At 34.1% G+C, this 22858-nt stretch overlaps 1 long non-coding RNA gene across 1 annotated transcript in view; it reads left to right on the forward strand.

Annotated features, from left to right (window-relative positions):
* The first annotated feature begins 1433 nt into the window (after positions 1–1433).
* The window catches only part of LOC124984461 (uncharacterized), a 44240-nt gene continuing 22815 nt past the window's right edge, over positions 1434–22858 (forward strand). Inside the window, exons 1-4 of the long non-coding RNA XR_007108674.1 lie at positions 1434–3022; positions 3610–3726; positions 18935–19107; positions 21719–21918. This is a non-coding gene — a long non-coding RNA (uncharacterized LOC124984461). The remainder of the gene's footprint in view (positions 3023–3609; positions 3727–18934; positions 19108–21718; positions 21919–22858) is intronic.

Genomic DNA, 22858 nt, shown 5'->3' on the forward strand with positions numbered 1-22858 from the left:
GTGTGCTTTGTATAAACAATTGGATATTATGGAAGGACAAATCAGTGTTATGATTGTGCACATCACCTTATTCTGTAATAGAAATAGTGTAGCTTTAAAAGCATAGCCATTTTAATGAGAAAACTGAGGGGGAAATGGTTATTAAGGCTTAAGATAATGATAGTTTTCTGGTATCTTTAGAGAAGTAATTCTTAGATCTAAGTGGAAACTAGGAGTTTGCTTCCTTTCCTGGTGAATGGAGTAGAGATAGGTTAAGGCATAGGTAGATCAACAGCTACAGTATTTCTTGTTTCATATCTCCTCTCAGGATACCGAGTTAATATGTCATTCCAAGGCTTAATATTCTAGGTAATTATTATATCAAATGATGTCTAACTCAGAATAATCAGTTTAATATGAGGATGAATGTTGAGAATTAATATTTAGCATTTTTTAAAATAACATTGAGGGAAAATGTGATATATTTGGGGCTGTGTATATTTTTACTGTATTTAGTAATAAATATTTTATGTGACTCCTAGTCTATTTCTTTGGAAGCAAATTTGCATTTTGCCAGCTTAAGTTTATTGAAACTGAGCTCTTGCATGTCATTTCATGTTTTTCTCTTGACATATGATGTCTTATCTACCCCGATGAACATGTCTTTTGAAAGATATACTACGAGGAACAAAGTGCTGTTTGTAAATTCTACTCTTATCAAGGTAAAGATTAATTTTTACAAATTCATTTTTTTGCTTATAAAAGGAAAAAATAGGAGCCAGGGGTGGCTCATGCCTGTAATCCAGAGACTTAGGAGGTTGAAGCAGGAGGACTGCAAGTTTGGGCCAGCGTTAAGCAACTTAGAAAGACCCTGCCTCAAAATAAAAAACTAGCTGGGGATGCGGTTCAGTGGTTAAGTGCCCAATACCAAAAAAAAAAAAGAAAGAAAGAAAAAAATAACTTCATATATTGAATACATTCAGAAGTTTTACCGACTATTTACCTGTATTTCCTTATTAGGTTGACACAGTTAAAAAAAAATCCATTTCCTTTCCCCATATCATCTTTGTGTTTCCTATCATAGCACTGTGTTGGGCATATAGAAGGATTTTATTAAGATTTTGATGCAGAAATAAACTTTATTCTATTTAAAAGCTTTTAAAAACAACTAATCATGCACATAATACAAGTGTTTTACTCTTTAAACAAGGACTTTTAAAATGTATTCTTTTCTTAAAGAATTCTTTTTTATTCTTTAGGTGCTAATGTGTTTTTTGTTTTTATTTAAAAAAAAAAAAAAAAACCTTGGAGTAAAGTAGCAGCACATAATGGTTTGTGGATTTTGAAAAGGTGCAGGCCATATTGTGCTGCCTCAAAAATACAAGGATCTGATCTTCCGAAGAAAATATATTTCTTTTTATTTATAGCTATTATGACAGTAATGTCAACAGTGCCTTAGCAGCACGTAAATATTGGCGTTAAGATTCTAAAATTATCTCCAGTATTAACTGTGCTGCTGAAGTAAGGTTGGCCATACTCTACAATTGTATTTTTTACAATTTTAGTGATAATATGTTTTCAGTATTGATAATATTATGATTAATGTGATTCTGTAAAAATATTAGTAACTTTCTATATGCATTAGGTCTATTAAAATAGTAAACAATGGTCCCTTGGTATCCATGAGGGATTGGTTCCAGGACCCCTGTGAATACCAAAATCTGCAGATGCTCAATTCCTTTATATACAATGATGTAATATTTTGTATATAACCTGTGCATATTCCCATATATACTTAAAGTCATCTCTATATTACTTAAAATACCTCATACAATGTAAATGTTATATAGTTTTATTGTTTAGGAAATGACAAGAAAAATTCAATACAGATGCATTTCTTCCCCAAATATTTTTGATCCGTAGTTGGTTGAGTCTACCAATGCAGAACCCACAGAGGAGGAGAACTGGCTATAATTGCAATTTAATAATTGTGTTAAATGCCATAAAGAGTTTCCTGAGGGCTAAGGGTGTGGCTTGGAGGTAGAACACATACCTAGCATATTCATGGCCCTGGGTTTGATCCCTAGTACTGGAAAAAAAGAAGTTTCTCAAAAGATTTTAAGCAGTGCTGGTGTGGTGGAATGCACCTGTAATCCCAGCAGCTCAGGAGACTGGAGGATCACAAGTTCAAAGCCAGCCTCACCAACTTAGTGAGGCCTTAGTAACTTAATGAGAACCTATCTCTAAATAAAATATTTTTAAAAGGCTAGGAATGTGACTCAGTGCTTAAGCATCCCTGATACCCAAAAAAAAGGTTTGGGCAGCATCAGAAGAATGTTTTTAATGGACATTTATAATCAATTTAAATATTCAGATTTTTACTTAAGTTAGACCAAGTATTGTTTTTCCTTTGATTAAAAATTACTTTAGGGTCTGGGGAGATAGCTCAGCTGGTAGAGTGCTTGTCTCGCAAGCACAAAGCCCTGAGTTCGATCCCCAGTACCACAAAAAAATAAAATAAAATAAAATAAAAATTACTTTAGATATATGCTTATCTCACAGATAAAGTATGAAATTTATTGGGCTGAGGATCTAGTTCAGGGCCCTCAAGGCCCAGGGTTCAATCTTACTTAGCATACTCAAGGCCCAGGGTTCAATCCCCAGTACCAAATACACACACACACACACATATATACACTCCTAAAATAATTTTTAGTAATGCTTCTAAATATTTCATTATTAATGAAGGGGGAACAACATCAAAAATGTAAACTAAATTCCTGAACATGTTTAAAATGCACTAATCATAACTTGAAAGGTAGGAACAACCTTATAGATGACCAACCTATTCATTGGGTAGCTGAGGAAACACACTAATTAGCAGCAGATGACAAATCAGAATTCTAATCCTATGTCTTTATAATAATCTATTTTTTTCTTGTTTTTACTAAAATGTTTTCTTAAATCCTTAGCTGAAGATTTTTGACGAGTTGAAAATGTGAAGATCTTCTGTACATTTTTAGATCCAATATTTAACTTCAGAGTAAGACCAAATTGCAATTTAGTTATTAATTTATAACTATGTAAATAAATCAAAATGCTTAAAATTCAAAGGAAAGTACTCTTTACCTTATATTCCTATTTGTTGTATTTGAAGTCGTTTAAAAATGATGATGTTTGGTATAATTTGAGTATATGTGCAGTGTATCATAATTTTGTGTTATTTTCTTCAAGGAGCATTTTACCCTTTCAATTTTACCCATACAGTAAATATATAATAAAAGCAGTTCTTAATGAATTCTTCCCAATACTAATTATCTATTTTGGAAATCCTAGAAGTATTTCAGGTTTTGAGGAATTATATTCAATGAATAAAAGTCCTTCTCTTGACATTCTAACTTGAACATAAAATCTTTTATGTAAGACAAAACTCATTTTTAAGAACAATCTCACCTTTTCTTGGGTATTATAAGTATTTTTAAGCCTCTAAGTATCATTACTGATAATATGCACATGTTAACAATACTTGGATTTGCAAGATTATAATTTCAAAAATTATGATCTCTAAGTTAATGTATATGTTTGTTTAGAAGTTGACATTCTAAATCAAATTTTTTTTTCCTTTTGCAGGTGGATATTACTATACCTTCCTCATGGAAAATATGTTATTCTAAGTGTTGTTTTTCACTGAATAGTAACAAAAGAGAAAAATTATTGTCCTAAATTTTTGAGATAGATTTGGCAATAGTAAGTATTTAGGTATGTCACTTACATAGCTGGGAGAAAGAAGTAAGAGATCATCAGTACATTCCTGTCTACTAAAAAGTTTTATTTTCTTACTCTTGTCAAAGGATTTGTTTTATAACTTGTTACTAATAGCTTGAGCCACTTTAAGACAGAACTAACTCCCTCACCAGAAATTTAAGAACTTAGGTTCTCACCTTGCTTATTTTATAAAATATAATTCATGTATTTCTATTTCTCTTTTTTCCTCCTTTTTTTGTTTTGTTTTGTTTTTGTTTTTACAGTGTTGGAAATTAAGCCCAAGGCCTCATATTAGGCAAGCACGCTACCACTGAGCTATACTCCAGCCCCCTCTAATTTTTACAGCTGTATGCAGTGAAAAATATTTTGATAAAATGTTTAAATCTTTTAAAATTATGATTACTGTGTAAGATGATAAGTTAGTTGCTGGTTTTTATTTTTGTGCTGAAATTAAATTCAACATTTATAATTTTTATTTGGATTAATTTGATTATTAATACATGGAAGTCATGCAAAAACTTCATGAATAATGCACTTAGGTTAGCATGTTGACAACTTCAAATCTTCCCTAATTCTATAGGACTTTGAATAATCTTTTATTGTATTCTTATGATTGGACTTTTGTTTTGAAAAGATATAAATTTCCCAAAGAATCTTAAACATAGCATTATAACAGTCTTATACATAGCATTAGATTTTGAGACATTCTGCTAAAAAATGTAATATCTTTCTGTGTATGTGTATTTTACTGGGGATCAAACCCAGAGCCTTTGGCATACTAGACAAGTACTATACCATTAAACTACACCTCCAGCCCAAAAAAAAAAGAAAAAATTTAAAGTTGTTTTTATACTAAATGTTCCTCAATCTAATTAGCTTATTATTGAATGTATACTATGGATCTTTCTTTTATAAGTTTCTTTTATCTACTTAGCATGGATGATTCTATTAAAGAATGTCTTCAGGAGCAGGGCATGGTGGTTTACACCTGTAATCCCAGCGACTTGGGAGGCTGAGGCAGGAAAATAGTGAGTTCAAAGCCAGCCTCAGCAAAAGCAAGGCACTAAGCAACTCAATGAGACCCTGTCTCTAAATAAAATACAAAATAGAACTGGGGATATGGCTCAGTGGTAGAGTGCTTGCCTGGCACATGTAAGGCACTGGGTTCAATCTTCAGTGCCACATAAAAGCAAATAGATAAAATAAAGGTATTGTGTTCATCTACAACTAAAAGAATTTTTTTTTTTTAAAGAATGTCTTTAGAAAGAGGTAGGAACTGTAAATCACCCCATAGTTTATTTCCAAATATTACTATTTTACAATTTTTGAGACTGCTTATACTTAATTTAAAATACAACATTAGAACCAGGCATGAAGGCGCACACCTATAATCCCAGTGGCTCAGGAGGCTGAGGCAAGAAGATCATAAGTTCAAAGCCAGCTTCAGCAACTTAGTGAGGCCCTAAGCAATTTAGCAACACTATGCCTCAAAACAAAAAAAAATTTTTTTAAGGGCTGGGTTAAACCCCTGGTACCAAAAAAAAAAAAAACCACACAACTAAAATACCACATTAGTATGAAGCAATGAAGTCTGTTCTAGTATATGCTATCCCATAGTATAAATAGAAAAAGTTTAAGCACATCATTTTTTCTTTCATTCCCCATATTTTTTTAATTTACAGTTGTACATGCCAGTGGAATTTGTTACATAGTTTTACATGCACACAATATTAAGTACATCATTTCTTAAGAAACTTTGTAATTTTTTACTTAGACTTCACAGATTTTTGTATTTTCATTAATATCTTTTCTGGCAGTGTCAGAATGCTAATATTGGAAAAGCAACATTAAAAATGGTTAAGTAGCTTGGAATACTGACATAAAGTACAAATTTATTCTGTTTGAGTGCTAAAGATGATTACAAAACAAATAAATCCCAGCCGTTGAGGAATTTATAATCTTGGGAATAGAGGGTAGATAATGGAATATACAGAAAACTGATAGCTACTATATGTGATTTGTCAGACAGTGATAAGTTCTATGAAGAATATAAAGCAGGGAAGATGGGAATGATACAATAAAGGTGTTTGAAAGTCAAGAGAAGTCTTAATTTTAAATAGTTATGTTCAGAAGGTATCTCCCAGAGATAACATTTGGACAAAAACAAAATGAAAGCAGGTCTCTGAGAAAAGAGCCTTTCAAGCTGATGGAATAACAAGCAATAAAAATCTTGAGGCTAACGAATTTTTGTGGGTAAAGAAACAGCAAGAAAGTGTTATGTGGTTATCAGACAAGGAGGGTAATAGTAGCTAATAGGATCAAAAATAAAAGTCAGATCTTCCACCTGTTTAATCCCAGCAGCTTGAGCCTGAAGCAGGAGGATTATAAGTGCAAAAGCTGGCCTCAGCAACTGGAGACACTGTCTCTAAATAAAATACAAAAAAATGACTGAGGAATATGACTCAGTCTCCTGGGTTCAATCCCTTGTACCCACACACACACAAAAAAATTCTAACTTGATTATTATTTTTTTTTTTTTGATAGCTGAGCACAATACCTTTATCTTTTTATGTGGTGCTGAGGATTGAACCTAGGGCCTCAAACATGCTAGGTGAGCATGCTACCGCTGAACCACAGCCCCAGCCCTAGCCCTAATTTAATCCTTAAAGTTCAGTTTTTCATAATTCTTTAAAGACAGCCATGATGGTTGTATGTGCCTCCACCTATTGAACTTGTACAGATTGGACAGAACATTCTTATGAATGTGATTCAAGATTGGAACCTCCATCTAAGGCCATTTAGAGTATAAACAAAATGTTTAAGTGCATGGTTAATAGGTATGTGTGTGGTAATCAGGTTTTAATGAATTGTGCTTTGATGACTCTGAAATTATTTTCCATTTCATCGGTTTAGCTGGAGTTAAAGCTAATGAATCCAAGAGACATTGAATTTGTCCATATTTGTCATCTACCCAAACCAACCACAATCATCTTTGATTCATCCAACCTTAGAATTGCTGTTGTAATCAAGTACTTCATTATTTCTCACTTATTTCTTTTCAACAGCATCTTAACTGAGGAATTCTTTGCCTCTAATTATTTCAGTCTAACAATTTAGATTCTTCAGTATATACCACTAATTTAATCTGCTAAAACACCTCTTATAGAATAAAATTCAAGCTCCTTGGCTTGTATCTTGTGATCTTACCTCAGTGTTTTCTAAATTGTTGACTTTTTCTTCAAATGAACTAATTCTAATCCATTAATTTTTCTTCCTCTGCTCCTTTTTTCGTGCCATTCATTACACTACTTTAGTTCTCCCCCAACTAATTCTAGTACATTTTTTAAGTGTTAAATCTCATGTCATGTGTGCCAAGTGTTTCTTGACTTGACATTCCGGCATTACCCATTCTTCTCATAGTATGCACAACTTATGTCTATAGTTTTGTTTGTTTTTGTTTTTTGAAATAGTGTGGCACTGTTGCCCAGGTGGGCCTCCAAATCAATATTCTCCCTGTCTCGGCCTCTAAGTAGCTGGGATTACCAGCACATACCACCGCATCCAGCTTTATATTTGTAACTTAAACTTTTTCTGCTCCTTAATTCACCTAAATATTTATTCTGTCATTGTGCCTCATTTATTTTTATGTTAACCTTTTAAATGTACTAATAATGTGAATAAAAATTTAAGAGACAAAATGAAGACAAGCAGATGGACTAAGACAACTTCAGAACACCTGCCTAAATATCAGGTCCCAAAGTTTATATATGGATTTATTTTGACAAGTGATAAAGTTGATATAGTTTTTTCTGTGTGTTGTTAATGTGTAAGCCAGCTATAATATGTTTATGATTTTAGTTTAATAAATATGCTCTTTTGAAAAGTATTCCATGTATTTATTATAGTGTTATCAAAAGATTGCAAGAATTTAAGTGCCCAGTAATAAAAGACTAATTAAATAACATGCTGAATACAATACTATGCGTCTGTTTAAAATAATGTAGGTAAATATTTAATAAGTTAAAAAGTTGTTCACAGAGAATAAAGGTTATCAAATAGTATGGACAGACTCAGTAAAACAAAATATATGCTATAATTATCGCTGGTTCCTCTGGGTAAGAGATGAGTCTTATTGGGGTAGAAGGAATATTAATTTTTTTTTTAGTTTTCAATGGATCTTTTATTTTATGTGTTTATTTATATGCAGTGCTAAGGATTGAACCCAAGGCCTCACACATGCCAAACAAGCACTCTTCCACTGAACTACATCTCCAGCCCTGATATTAATTTTAAAAAAAATTTTTAGTTGTTGATGTACCTTTATTTTTTTCATTTATTTATATGCAGTGCTGAGAATTGAACCCAGTGTCTCATACATGTGAGATAAGCACTCTACCACTGAGCCACAACCCCAGCCCTGATATTAATGTTTTGATTATAGATAAGCACGTATGGTTTTCATGATGTGTAAAGTTTTTGTTTTGTATTTTTTCCAAAGGGAGAGAGAATTTATTGAAAATAAAAAGTTGGGCTGGGGTTGTGGCTCAGTGGTGGAGTGCTTGCCTAGCACCTGTGGGGCTCTGGGTTCGATCCTCAGCACCACATATAAATAAATACATTAAATAAAGATATTGTGGCCACCTATGACTAAAAAAAACTTTTTTAAATAAATTATTTAAAGGGCCTTACTACCACATAATTACTTTCTTTGGATATCTATAAAAGGGAATAGCACTATGTTCAAGAGCTTTAGAACTTATAATAAAGAATTAACTCTCAGGAAGAACTGAACAGATACTTTTAAAATCAGATAATTTTAAAATCAACTTCAGCCAGGAGGAATGGTGACACATACCAGTAATCCCAGTAACTTAGGAGATTGAGCTATGAGGATCAAAGTTTGAGGCCAGCTTTAGCCAATTTAGGCCCTGTCTCAAAATAAATACAAAAAAGACTGGGGATGTGGCACAGTGGTTAAGCACCCCTGGATTCTAAGTTCTTAAAGCAATATTTAAAGTATTCCCTGTCTTCCATCCCCCAAAATTTCATAAGGTAAGTATAAAAAAAGAGAGAGTAGGTAAATGCATTTTAATTTTGAAACTGTTAATAAACTATAAAGAGGGCTGGGGAGATATCTCAGCAGTAGAGTGCTTGCCTTGCAAGCACAAGGCCCTGGGTTCGATCCCCAGCACCCAAAAAAAAAAAACAAAGAATATAAATCTATTACTGGGCCAGGGACAAGAAGAAGCATGTACAAAAGATGTGGGAATGTGCTTCTGGATCAAATTTTTCTGTAACTTTGAATAAAGTACCACTAGCTTTATAATCTGTTCTATTGTATTGTAATGTAAAAGTACATCAAATTAGAATTAATATCTTAGTTTTGTGCTTTTTGTGTTTTTGTTTTTAAATAGTACTGGGAATGGAATCCCCAAGGGTACTTCACCACCAAACTGTGCCCTCCAGTCCTTATTTTGTATTTTGAGACAGGATCTTGCCAGGTTGCTGAAGCTGGCCTTGAACTTAGAATTCTCCTGCCTCAGCCTCCTGAGCCACTGGGATTACAGGTTACACCACTGTGTGCAACTAAAATTAATTTTTTCTTAATATTAATAAACTTGAGGATATGGAAAAGTACATCTTGTTTATCCTATGGCTTCTTTCTTTATTAAGTACTTGCATATTATCCCATGATGTGAAAATCATTTTGAGGCACAGAAGGTCATTCACTGAAAAGTTTTAAGTAGGAAAAGTGGAGAAGTCACTGAAATATAGGCACTGCTCAGAATGTATTGCAAAAAATCTGAGACCTGTATATTAAATTGTTAGTTTTTCTTGTGTATAATCTATAATCACATTGATTTTTGTCAAAATATGTTCTAGAATTGAGTTATATTTGGTTTTTCAAGCATTTCTCATTGATAATGACAACCAGTTATGTGTATTTCAACTTAAAAAAGGTTATGAGCCAGGCATGGTGGTACACACCAATAATCCCCACAACTCAAGGCTGAGACAGGAGGATCAACAACTTATAGACCTTGTCTAAACATTTTTTTTTAAGGCTGAGGATGTACCTTAGAGGTGAAGCTCCTCTGAATCCATCCCCAGTACTGTGGGAGGAGGGGAGGTTGTAAACTGTAAACTAATAAATAGTGTAGTGAATGTTTGACTTTATAGTGAACATGTTTTTCCTCACAATATGGCCATTTAGAAAGCAAAATTGTGTCAACCCATTTTTCTCACACTAATATACTTTTATAATTTATAAACTCAACTTGAAAAACAACTGGGTTAATAAACTTATTCAGAGTTCTAAAAATCTGACTATGGAAAGAAATGTTTATCATCAAAATAAACCTGTAATACAGATTTCAGTCAGACCCTCTGTTATTCTACTATTGTCTGCATTTTAGTGGGCATTGCCCCCTGTAAAAGTAAAGCTTAATGGTCCATAATAGTTACACTATCATATCAATATTATTTTTGAATTGGTAGTCTAATGTGTCTAGATGCCTCCAAATTTAAGGAATTTGAGCTTTAAAAATCGATGACTTGTTCTTTCTAGAAAGCTCTACATAGTTCTCTTAGGAAGAATTTGCAGTGATTATAAATACTTCCTATTAAATCCCTTCAATGTATTCTTATTTTCAACAATGCCAGGTGCTCTTAATTTCTGTATAACCAAGTTGGAGAATTTAATATGGAGTCTGTAGGTAAAGATTGTAAATTTTTCAAAATTAGCATGCAAGTTTTTCATTTATTCTGGTTAAACTGTTGGTATTTGCTAATAAAAATTTGTCTTTCCAAACTGTTGTTGACTGGAAGTCTTGGTATGTGGCTCATGATAGGCCACATGTAGAGTATGGATATAAAACAACTAGAATATATTGAGAATGGAAAAAATGAGTTGTTCAAATATCATAAGGAGTGACTGAAGGTACTAAAAAGCTCTTTCAAAAAGGAAATATTGAAACGTAGTTGTTTATTGCACTGGAGGGCAAAAGGGTTTTAATTTATTTATATGGGTGGTTTGGTTTGGTTTTGTTGGCATGCTAGGGATCTAACCCAGGACTTCAAACTTGTTAGATGAACCCTTTACCAGTGAGCTACACCCCAAATACCTAAAGCACAATTTTTTAAAGAAAATAATAGGAAAAATTGTGGATTTTTAAACTATTTACTAAAAATGTGTGACAAGAAGGTAGTCACAAGGTCAGGGTTTCCAGATATATTTTTTAAATATATTTCCAAAAACTTTTAAAATTTAGTGTTTGTCTTCAAAAAGGACTCCTTGGAGGTGGTTAGGAATCAGGTGTAGAACTGGATCATTAAGTAGGCATTTCCTTCTTCAGACTTGAAAGAAAAATAAAGGTGAAGAATTTGGGTTAGCTTAGAGGGAAGGAATCCTATCAAAATTGTTTAATCATAGTTTTGGAGAGAATTGAGGTTATAATTATGTCAATGGGGCATTCTTTATTCTAAGATGCTTAGGCATTAATAAGTCATAGCTTTGGCTTAGTATTGCCACTCTTGGAAAATTTTTTTTTCCTGTAAAATATTCCAGAAGTTAGCTTCACTTGGAGCTTTTCTCACCCTAGTAGACACATAACAGGTGCTCAGTTGTTAAATGGAATGTCCCTAGGAAGGCCAGTCTTAAATCTGAAATTGGCAGTGGGTGGATCTAGTTTTTTCCAGCATAAAATATGCAGGAAATAGTTATCTATTCTTTGCCAGTCTTTTCAACCTAACTCATTGTTGAGACTAAAGTAATGTTATATCTTGGTTGAAAGCATCATTTTTATGACATTTTTAAATGCAGGCTCCTTAGTTTTTATACTTCAAGAACTTTTAAAGACTACTCTGCTACTCTTCCAAATTATGAGGTTCTTACATAATTGTAAACACATTAATGAACATCAGCCCTGACATGTTGATATTATTTTGCTCCCCTGGGATATAGACAGTTAAATTTTTACTGTTTGAGTTTTGTTTTAGTGTGACTCAAAACTTTTCAATACCTACCTATAAGGTTTTTTCAAAAGTGTCTGAAAACCACTCAAATCTTAGGTACAACTATTAATAATAGAAATAATTGCTAATATATTCCTTTACCAGAAACCCTTTTACATTTATTAACTTATTTAATTCTTACAACTATCCAATGAGAAAACTATACTATTATCTGTTTTTGGTAAGAAATTGAGTCACAGGGAAATAGCATGCCAGCATCATATAACTAGTAAGTGGGGTAGCTAAGAGTCAAGCTTAAGTGGTTTGTAGAGTTTGTGATATCAGGAGTTATATTTGTAGCTTCTGTCTTACAGCCAACAAATGGCAAGGGAAGCAACTGCATAAAAAGCTGTAAAATGCACAGAATGATACTGATGGCTTTAGGTAGTACTTTTAGTTTCAAAGTGCTTTGAGTCTTAGGTCATTGTCTTATTTGCATACTGTACTGACTGCTTTGATTACAATAGAAATAATTGACTTTCCAGAACTTGTTCTAAGAAAGAAAAAAATATTAGAGACTGGTAACTGAAATTTTTACTACTGGGAATTGAACCCTAGGTATTCTACCACTGAACTGCATCCCCAGCTCTTATTTTGATATGGTATCTCACTAAGTTGCTGAGTCTGGCCTACAACTTGTGATCCTCCTGCCTTAGCTTCCCAAATCACTGGGATTATGGGTCTGTGCTACTGTGCCCAGCATACAGCTTTTTAAACATCTTAAAGATAGGTTGTGAAAGTACTAAACCAAGCACAAGTTTTAAATATTGTATGACAGTACTACTGTCCCATTGCCAAGAAGGTGCATTTAGAAGAATATTTCAGTAGCATTGGATATGGTCTCTATGGTCCATGACCTTCATATGTATTTGTGGTTCGTGGCTATACATGCAGATAAATGAAATCAATTAGATGCTGTCATGTAATAGCATAGTCTACCCCTAAGAAACTACCTTTGTTCACCTGTTCAGAATAAGTATGCAATCTATAGGTCATAGTTTGTTGTTTTTAAGATATTAAAGCACCAAACCAGTATCTCACCTGAATGCACTGTCCCTTTTTGGAAGTTCACCAAAATCTAGTAGTGTATAGACCTTTGAAACTAAAAAGCATGCAGACAATCCATTTAAATTGTAAACTCACCTTAGAAATACCATGTTTTAGTATTTTATGTCAATTAAAGAATTAGAAAGGATTAATCACTACTAATCTCATTCTGTCTCAGTAATTCCAAGGAATATAGCAAATTCCTTTTGCAGTCTGTACAATTTTTCTTAAGTATTACAGAATAGCAACTTGTTCCCCTATATACCCAAACAAAATACTCCCTTTTCTGCATTATCACACTTAGAATAGTCTCCTTATTGCTTGTTTTATGTCATTGTGATTATGTTCTACCATATTTCTCTCCTAGCCTATAAATTTAATAGGCTTGAGTCCAAACTGTCTTACTTTAGTTCATTTGATGACTAGTGTAGTAAATAGAACTGTTAACCTCTATACCACTCAGCAGTATGTTGGCTCCCTTATTTAATAGAATACTTAGATGTCAATATTAATATGGCTACTCAAAAGCAAATCATTGGTCAGGTAGCCAGAAATTTATATTGTTTTGGTGAAATTCTGCAAGGCTTGTTTAAGTCAAATTTATGGGTCACCAACATGACAGTTTCATTGAAGGATCAGGAAAGATGAAAACGACAAAATGGTGCTTGTCAGGCAATATTGTTTTGTGTGTGAAATCTTTGTAAGTGCCATTTCTCACTGAGATGACAGTTGAGTAAATTTCATGAAGCTTAGATAACAAATTCTGTTGTAATTTTGATATTTTTTATTTTTGTACTGGGGATTGAACCCAGAGGTACTTTATCACTAAGCTATATCCCCCACCCTTTTTTTTTTTTTTTTTTTAAGTTTTGAGGCAGAATTTCGCTAAATTATTTAGGCTGACCTCAAACTTGTCCTCTTGCATTAGCCTCCCCAGTTACAGGTGTGTGCCACCATGCCCAACTTATCTATTGTAAATCATAAAGTCTATTAAGCACAGGAAAATGGACGCTCAGATGTTCTTTCTGAGATGCTAGAAGAAAACACTTTGGAGGTCAGGAATTCCAGTTGATTTTTCTACTATCTCAAGATACAGAACAACAACAAAAAAAAAAAAAAAGAAGAAGAAGAAGAAGAAGAAGAAGAAAGAAAAACAGGGTTTTTTAAGTACTTTGGACTAGAGTAGGGGAATGGCTCAGCGGTACAGTGCTTAAAAGCATTGTACTTTAAAGCATTTAAAATACCCCCCCCCCACAATCTCACCATTCATTCGATTGACCCTATGGGGATTTTTTTCTTTTTTGGGGATGGTGTTACCCAAGATTGAACCCAGGGGAATTTCACCCATGAGCCACATCCCAGCCCTTTTTTTGATTTCAGATTTTATTTTGAAACAGGGTCTCACTAAGTTGCTTAGGGCCTGGCTAAATTGCTGAGGCTGGCTTTCAACTTGCAACCCTCCTGCCTCAGCCTCCCTAACCACTGGGATTACAGGCATGCACCAGTGCATCTAGGATCCTGTGGTTTCTTTACCCTTGGTTAAGACAATTTCAAAATCCAAGTCAAGACTTGCTTAGACATATTAACTTTTGGGTAAGAATCTAAACAGAACAGTAGTTTATAATTTCCTGTGTGTTTCTGCCAATCAAGAAACAGATTTCACTTTTTCTTTCCCAATAGGATTATAGAATATGACCCCTTTTCCTACCACTGCATTTGTGTTCTTGCCAATTTCCTGGACTCAACACTACCTTCCTACCCAAACATAATACAAAACCTCTGAATCCTGCCTGCCTAAATCCATAGAATTCAGAAGCTTGGACTTACATTTGGAAACTATCTGATTTCTAGACTATACTTTTAAGGATCCAAATGTATTAACTAATCTTAACCTGACTTACAAGTAACCCATTGAATTCATTTCACATCATAGCCTCTGTTGCTCTTCATACTTAATTCCTGCCAAATCAGGCATGATCTAGCTAGCTATCAGTAGAATATTTGGATAGTAATTTTTTTTTCTTTTTCTAAAACTAAGTTTTGTTGTTTTCTAAAACCAAGTGCTCACTGTTGGATAACAATAACCTCATTTTTAGAAAATGAAAAGCCTAAGATATTGTTGAATTAGAAAAGGAGTTTGACATCAAGATTCTAAATACAATTCATGGCACTGTGCCTAAACTTGGTTCGTTTTAGATAGATAATTACATAATAAAATTTATCCCAAGACTTGTCAAAGGAGGTAGAAGAATGGCTGCTGGAATCATTTCATAACTGTCCTCAATCTAAACCAGCATAATTTTTAGCCATAAAAAGGCCTAAAGTACTTGAGAACTCCTTTATTTAGCTAAGATTGCTTTTTATCTTGTTTCATGTTCTATCATAATTTTTATGTGAAATTATTCTTAAATTTTAATGATTTTCCATTTGTGTATAGAATATAATTTAATGTTAAATTAACATAATATCCTTCCATATGTAAGGAAATGTTAAAATATATCTGATATGTAGTAGATATTAATATCTATATTGAGTGATTTAATCTAATTTAACTGCAGTTTTCTAAAGGTAAGTCAGAATTTTTAAAGTTGTTACCAACTATTATAGTCTTATAGCCTCTGTTTTCAAAGTGTTTAAATATACAGTATTTTTGTATTCAGTTTCTCGTAGTTGAAAAATAGAAGTTCTTGTAGAAATAGTGAAATGAAGCCAGGTGTGGTTGTGCACACCTGTAATCCAAGCTTCTTAGAAGGTTGAGGCCGGAGGATCACAAGTTTGAGGTCAACTTTGGCAATTGAGCAAAACCCTGTCTCAAAAAAGGCTGTAGCTCAGTGGTAAATTACCCCTGGATTCAATACCTGTAAACACCACCCCCCCCCACACACACACATATAAAGATGATTATAAGAATAATTAATTTAAAAATTCAGGCTGGGCTCAGTGGTGCACACCTAAAATCCCAGCAGCTAGGGAGGCTGAGGCGGGAGGATTGTGAGACCCTGTCTCTAAATAAAATATAGAAAAGGGGTTGGGGGTGTGGCTCAGTGGTTAAGTGCCCAGGTTGAATCCCCAGTACCCCAGGTTTTTTTTTTTTTTTTTTTTTTTTTTTTTGGCAGAACCCAGGGACATATCCCCACAGCCCCTTTTGTTTTTAATTTTAATACAGTATTGCTAAATTGCTGAGGCTGACCTTGAACTTGGAATTCTTCTGCCTCACCTTCATGAGTGATTGGGATTACAGGAATGTACCAGCATACCTGGCTAGAATCTGATTCTGTTGCTTGCTTATTTCTATTAGGGAAAAAAACTGCTCTAATATAGAAACATTTAAAGACATAATTTGGAATTAGGATTCATTAAAGAATTCAGAATTGAGAATAATGTGCAAAATAAGTGAAAGAGTCCCATTAAATTCACTGAATGATTCTAGACAAGTTGTTTTCTGTTGTCCTCTTTTTTAAAGTCTCAAACTTTCATTGCTTCTCATTCAGTAATGTGTGTACAGCTGTTCAACTCATCTAACAAGTCACTTTATTCAGAGGCTTTTTCCTTGTTTCTTCAATGTCACTTTATTAAGGGTGCATTTTAAGATAACAATTGAACATGTATGAAAAGTCAGTGTTTTGGAAGCCATGAAAATAAGCAGTTTAATCAGTTCTAATGCAGTATAATAAAAGTCACTTGTGAATATTATGCTAAGGAAATATTTAGATAACTTGATTACTCTTTCAAGGGAATGAGAATGTAAACAGAAGCTTAAGCTGTTCCTATCACAGAGAAGTTAAGTATGACCATGTTCAAATGCTTGAAAATTGGCTGTTGGTTAGTTGTGAGTCCCTATGCAAGCAAATTTCTTTCTCTAAGCCTATACTTTCAATTGAGAGATTAAACTTGGCTGTCATGTCCCAAGTTCTTATAATTCTAGAATAATCAGCCTCCTCCAGTATGTTTTGCAAATAGTGCACAACATTATTTACAAAAGCAAAGGAAAGCCAGGCACTGTGGTGCATGCCTGTAATCCCAGGTGGGGAGGTGGAGGCAGGAGGATTTCGAGTTCAAAACCATTCTCAGCAATTTAGTGAGGCCTAAGCAACTTAGCAGTACCCTGTCTCAAAATAAAATATAAAAAGGCCTGAGGATGTGACTCATTGGTTAAGCACCCCTGGATTCAACCCCTGAAACTTAAAAAGGGGAAAAGAAAGATCTTATATTTGGAAAATTTAGTATCACAATAAAATTATGGAAATTATATGTGTAAGTTGACCATTATAGAAGAAAAGTCTGTATTTGTTTTTCTTCCCCTTTATCGTGTTGACACCTTGACTTCATGACCAGGTTTCCTTAAGAAAAAGGAAAACTACCCCCACTAGAATTTGGAGAGGCAATATAAATTAAAAAATAGTAAGAAATAAACATTTGAAAATTTTATCAGACATATCATATAATTGAAGTAATGGAATATGGAGTAATGAATAATTTAACTGAAGTTTAAAATCAGTATTCAATTTTGGATATATTCTAAAAGAAAAATTGTAATATTTTAGTATATTTTCTTAAGTAGTATACTAAATATTAATAAACTTTATAAAGATCTTATCAAGTGTTATGAAGTATTATGTAATATGCTATAGATAAAGGAGTTTAAGAATTGTGCTGTGTTTTAAGCTCTGTATGGTCAAGGGTGTTGACTTTTTTCTTTCTTTGGTGCTGCTGGAGATTGAACCAAGGGCCTCATGTATCCTACACAAGCACTCTACCACTGATCTAAATCCCATCCCACATTTTTTGTTAAAAAAAAAAGGTAGAATGTGATTTACTTGGCCAGGCTGGGCAACTTGGCAAGACCCTGTATCAAAGTAAAAAAATTAAAAGGGCTTGGGGTATGGCTCAGTGGTAGAGCGCCACTGGGTTCAGAATCCAATACCAGAAGATCAAAATGCAAGTGACTAATTCAGGTTAACTAAGGATTCAATTTGAAGAATTCCAGCCTCTATTAAGCATTATTTCACTTTATTCCAGTTTGTACAAAATTATATTGCATTCATGATATCACTGCTTGTTTGAAAGATACATACTCTAAAGGATTCAAATTACAAACCTTTTCAATTATAACCTTATTGGTTGTAAGAAAGGACATGTGCTTTTAAATTTCTGCCAGAAATGGTTTGAGTCAGAGGGGATTAGGTTATCAAAATGACTACTGAGTGGAGTGCAATGGCACACATCTGGAATCCCAGGATCACAAGTTTAAGGCCAGCCTAGGCAACTTGGCAAGACCCTGTCTCAAAAAGGACTGGGGATGTGGCTCAGTGATAGAGCAACCCTGGGCTCAATCTTGGTACTACCAAAAAAAAAAAAAAACTGATTTGGTCATGGCTATGTTATTATAAGTGATAGAGTAGGACAGTTATTCATATATAAATCTGTTTTAGTGTGACAATTTGAGGTTTTAAATTCTGAGAATATAGTTTTGTCAAAAGTAGCTATTAAAATGCTACTTTAAAATGTATTACTTGGGGGCTGGGGTTGTGGCTCAGTGGTAGAGTGCTGACCTAGCATGTGTGAGGCACTGGGTTCAATCCTCAGCATCCCATAAAGGTATTGTGTCTATCTACAAATTAAAAAAATATATATTTTTTAAGAAAATATCTTTTTTTCTGTTTGCATTTTTCAAGTGAGATAATCTTCATTATTAATGTCATATTCTATGCCCAGTACTTCACTGTAGTGCATAAAGATGGTGCCTGCTGGCAAATAACTCTTAGCCTAGATGAGAATGTTATACTAACATATAAGCAAGAACTAGAGAGTAATAAAATATAAACTATCTTGCAATAGAAGTATAGTAGAAACTCAAAAGAAATGTGAACTTTCACTGAGAGACGACTTTTTAGAGAAGGTAAAAGATGAACTGGGCTTAAAAAGTGGATGAGATTGATTAGGTGAATCAGAGGAATGATAGGCTTCGAAGTACATAAAATAACATGAACCAATAACATGATCACCAAGGAGTGATCAGGTAGGAAGAAGTCAAGTACATACAACAGATAGAAGAAATAGAGGATATTTGGGGCAAGGTAGGGAAATTAATGTAACCACGTTTGAGATTTTTTTCCTTCCTTTGCATAAGGTACCCTTATTTCTAATCAAAGAAAACAAGTATTCAGATTGCCTGCAGATATGATGATTTGAAGAAAAAAAAGAAAAAACAGCCTGTAAGAAATAATTGGAAGAAAACATAGGCTTAAATAATACAAGTTTATCCTAAACGATTTAGGAAGTCTGTGACTCTTAGCAAATCAGGTAAGAAATCTTGAGAGAAAAGGGTTACCTAGCCAAAATTCTACTATCCAGGATCTTTTTTAATAAAACACCACTATGGAAATGTCTGTGATCTAATTACAATAGTTGTTAAGCCAAAGAGAAATGACCCTTTTCCAAACCTCTCTGATTTTCATCCAAGCCTTATTAGCTCAAGTTCTTTACTCCTAAAATGTCCTTTTCTTCATCTTTAGTTGTCTAAATCTTCTTATGCCATCTCCTTACATTAAATTTTCCCAATTCTCTTTTCCTCTTCAGCCAAAAATGCTATTTTCTCCCTTTTGTACTTCCATACTTAGAACAATTAATACATACTGCCTATGAAAAGGTCTGTCTTATTCTTTACCTTAATACTCTTGAAACTTTGCATAGTGTCTTGAACATAGTGAGTGCTTGATAAATAACCACTGATTGCTGAAAATCAACAGTAATGCCTTTCATAGTAAAATAGTATATTCTAGAAAGGCTGAATACCAGCTAGCTAGATAAAAAAAAACAACCACATTCTTTTTGGTACTGTAGGGGTTCTCCACCTTTTTTGCTTTTTCCCTGGCAGAACTGGGGGTTGAACCCAGGGCCTATATGTTAGTAGTAGTATCTTTTTTTTTTTTTTTTTTTTTGGGGTGCTGGGGATCAAACCCAGGGCCTTGTGCTTGCAAGGCAAGCACTCTACCGACTGAGCTATCTCCCCAGCCCCCCAGGGCCTATATGATTGGGAGGCAAGCACTCTACCAACTGAGCTATATCCTAACCTCTAGCTTGCTACCTTTTACTACACCACTTAACCAGGGTTCCTCATGAAGACATTAAAGTGTCTTTTTTCCTTTTTTTTTTTTAATACCAAAGCTAGAAACCAGTAGTGGGGGTGTTGCTCAGTGGTAGAGTGCTAGCCCAGCACATTGAAGATCCTGATTTTAAGTCTCTGCATCTCAAAACAAAAACCAAAACCAGAAAATTATGGGCAAGGGAATGAATAATCAGGAGTATAGTATTTTGATATCCCATTTAACACTCACTAATTGATCATTTCCAAACTTTCCAATAAAATGTGAAATACTGTGAACATAAGTGTTACCTATTGGCCTTTATTTGTATGTCCCTGAGAAGATGATAGGAAGTGGTGGTAGAATGAAAAGTCATTATGTTAAAAAAGATACATTTTAAGACTGAAGCAGGAAGATTGCAAGTTTGAGGTCAACCTAGGCAAATTAGTGAGAATGTCTCAAATTTTTAAAAAGAGGTGGGAGATTGGAGAGTAGCTAAGAGGTTTTAATCCCCAACCCCCAAACCCCCCAAAAAACTTTAGGGCATATCTGAAGTCCTAGCTACTTGAGAAGCTGAGGTAGGAGTTCAAGTTCACCACCAATATGGTGGTACACACCTGTAATCTCAGGCTCAGGAGGCTGAGACAAGAGGATCATAAGTTCAAAACCGGCCTTAGCAACTTAGCAAGGCCCTAAGCAACTCAGCAAGACCCTGTCTCAAAATAAAAAATAAAATAAAGGACTGGGGATGTGGTTCAGTGGTTAAGTATGCCTAGATTCAATCCCTGGTTTAAAAAAATAAGGCATAAGTTCAAGGCCAGCCTCAGCAACTTGGTGAGGCCCCTGTCTCAAAATTAGAAAACAAAAGGAATTGGGGATATAGCTCAATGGTAGATCCCACTGAATTCAATCCTCAGTAACACAAGATAAGGACTGGGGGTGTAGCTCAATGGTACAGTGCTTGCCTAGCATGTTTGAGGTCCTGGGTCCAATCCCAATTACCACCAAATAAATGCTTTTCAAGATCAAACCCTTCTGGTGTAAAAAATATATTTCTTATGAAGCATTATTACCATAATCACCAAAAAATATATTGAGCACCTGCTGTTAAGAACTCTAAAATTAATGGAATGCTCTCAGTGCTTGTGCTTACTTGGAACCACCTTATTGAATGAAATAGGTTTTATCATAAACTTTCTTGGACTCTGTGTATAGGTACATTCTCTACCATTGAGCTATCTCCAGTCCTTTTTATTTTGAGACAGGTCTCTCCAGTTTGCCTTAAATTTGCAATCCTCCTGCCTTAGCCACCTGAGTAACCAGGATTATAGGTGTGTGCTAACATACCCAGTTTGGACAATTTTGTAATCACCAATGAAGTCGTACCAAAAAAGCTTTCAGAAATGTAAAATTAGGGAAATTGGAAATCAAACGTGCAGAATTTGTTTGGTAGGACATTTGTGTTATATTTGTATTGGAATATGAATTCATTTTATGTACCTTTCGAGTTTTTATATATGTTTTAGATGTGAGTGTATGTTTATATAAGATATATATGTACACCACATATTTCGTGGAGCTGAGAATCAAACCCAGGACCTCAGGCACACCAGGCAAGTGTTCTACCACTGTTATACCTTCATTCTTTAGATTCTTTAGATTTTTTGAAAAGTCTATTGCTGTTGATTCTGGTTTGACTTTGCGGGTGGGTGACATGTTTGTTATATTTGCTGTTTAACCAAAAGTCAGGAATTCAACCAACAAATAACAGTTCCTAAGGTAAAGCAATTTCCCTTCTATCTTGATTTGCTTTATGATCTGTTTTCCAGGTGTGAATTTTGATACCACAGCTGCCCCATCCCCCACAAAAGGTGAGAACTGACTAAACCACAGATACTTAGGCCATGTGGAGAAGGAACCAAGATTGGATGCAGAAAACAGAAGTCTATGTAGAGCAGAGGGTCTTATAACATTCACTTTAGTAGAGGGCAAGAACTGCCACATGAAATGATCCCCTCAGCATAAAACTGTAAGTAACTTTGGGGATTACATGGGATTTGGACAGTTGTTTCTGCTGTTGATAAAAAAAAAATGTCATTTTGTTATTTGTGGCCTGCATGCTTACAAACCAAATTGCATTGAATTGTCAAGTTGTAACTTTCCTGATTTGTAGATAAGCATTCAAGCCAAAATTCCCCAAAAAGTAACCTGGGATCTGGGCCACAGGAAATGAGGCAAAGGTTACATGAATTTGGATAACTAGGTTAAAACTAAGTCATTGGTCCTTTGCCTGGAAAACTAATTAGAGAACTTTAGTCTGAAATAGCAAGAAATAGGGAACCATCAGAGCCTCCAACAACAAAATAATGGGGAAATTGAGTTTTGGGAAGTTAAATGTGGCAAAACTATATATAGAAACTCTAAGAAAGTCTGGGGGCAAAGAAACTGGGCATGTGACTATTATAAGTAATCTAGAAGTAAAGAAAACCTGACTGGAATAGTGGCAATAAGAATGAAGATGAAAGAATAAATTTCGTATTTTAAAGGAAATAACTAGAATAACAGATGGTTTGAATAAAAGGGAGATATAAAAATTATATATTTTCTATACTGGATGAAAATTGTGGAGTCAGGAAAAGAAAGGACAGTTAAGAGATGCCAGTTTCATCCAATTTTTGTGTTACATTTAAACGGATATGTAGGCCTTGATTAAAGGTCGCTGGAAATACAGAACTGGAATTCTAACGTAAGTCAGAAGTAAAATTGGAAGTTATTCACTAACTGAAACTCTTTATTTAAAGACAATGGATCCTTTTCTTAGGGAAAAAAATATATATACACACATTTGTGTAAAGAAATGGTTTTATTAGGTGTGTAATCTTAAATAAATATTCCCAAAGTTGAATTGAAATTCTTTCTTCCTTAGAGTATCATATCTCAAGCTTGTGCTTATACAAAAATCCCTACAC

This window comes from Sciurus carolinensis, chromosome 5 (genome assembly GCF_902686445.1).
Source record: "Sciurus carolinensis chromosome 5, mSciCar1.2, whole genome shotgun sequence".
NCBI lineage: Eukaryota > Metazoa > Chordata > Mammalia > Rodentia > Sciuridae > Sciurus > Sciurus carolinensis.